Below are 1024 nucleotides of genomic sequence, written 5' to 3'. Positions count from 1 at the left end.
TAACCTAACTTTTCCATCTCATCTCCCTCTATAGGGAATTCTGGTCAACTGCTCAGCTCATTGCCTTTCAAATGGGCCAGATGCTCTCTCATTCTGATTCCTTCACTTGAACATTCTCCCTACCCTTCAAAATTTGAATGTCTTTTTTTTTTTTTTGAACAGGCCAACCTGAACTTGAACGTGCAGTGAACCTCCTGCCTCAGCTTCCTGAGTGCTGAGATTATAGGATGCACTCAACACCTGGCATAAAAGACTATATTCATTATAGTGTTTAATTTTATTATCACAGAAAATATCCTAACACACATTTGTTTAATTTTCTGGACCTTATCTTAATTTGTGGTTGTTGTACATGAGTGCAACAATGAGGGAAATACTATTTTAGCTTTATTAAAATTACTCTCAGTCCTATCTCACACACATGAACTATTTCATGGTTTGCGGTTTTCTGGAATATTTCTATTTCTATAGTCACAGCATAACATTGCTAACATTTTACAGCTTACTGCAATTTTTCTTAGCATGATATCATGAAACAATGTCCTATATGTCCACATAGCCACTGTGTCTTTTAGACGACTGCAAAAATATTCCACCAGTACTCACACCTAAGTTGAAACCTCACTCTTCATAAATGTAGTATTCCTCATCTCTGATTGACGGTCATAATCAAAGCAATGACCACAGTATTCTCTGTTACTGATTATTCACAGTCAAAAGCATTCACAGAAGGGCTGGGGATGTGGCTCAGCCGCAGAGCACTAGCCTTGCATGACCAGGGCCCTGGGTTCAAGCCCTGGGACCAGAAAAGAAAAAATCAGTACACTTACAGCATTAGTTAATTAGCCTGAACAGGTGATTAAACCTCACCTACACGGCTTTCATGTTTGTCATGAGGAGCAAACAGGCCACTGTGTAGGCCCTTAGGTTTCTTGGTACCTGGAAAACATCGCTCAGATGGAGACAGCAGTATTCTATGCGACCGTCCCTAGGCCATCAGCGTCGATTCCATGACAATGGCAGT

Source organism: Fukomys damarensis, unplaced genomic scaffold, assembly GCF_012274545.1.
Source record: "Fukomys damarensis isolate Sample0158 unplaced genomic scaffold, DMR_v1.0_HiC HiC_scaffold_33, whole genome shotgun sequence".
NCBI lineage: Eukaryota > Metazoa > Chordata > Mammalia > Rodentia > Bathyergidae > Fukomys > Fukomys damarensis.
This window is presented reverse-complemented; position numbering follows the sequence as displayed.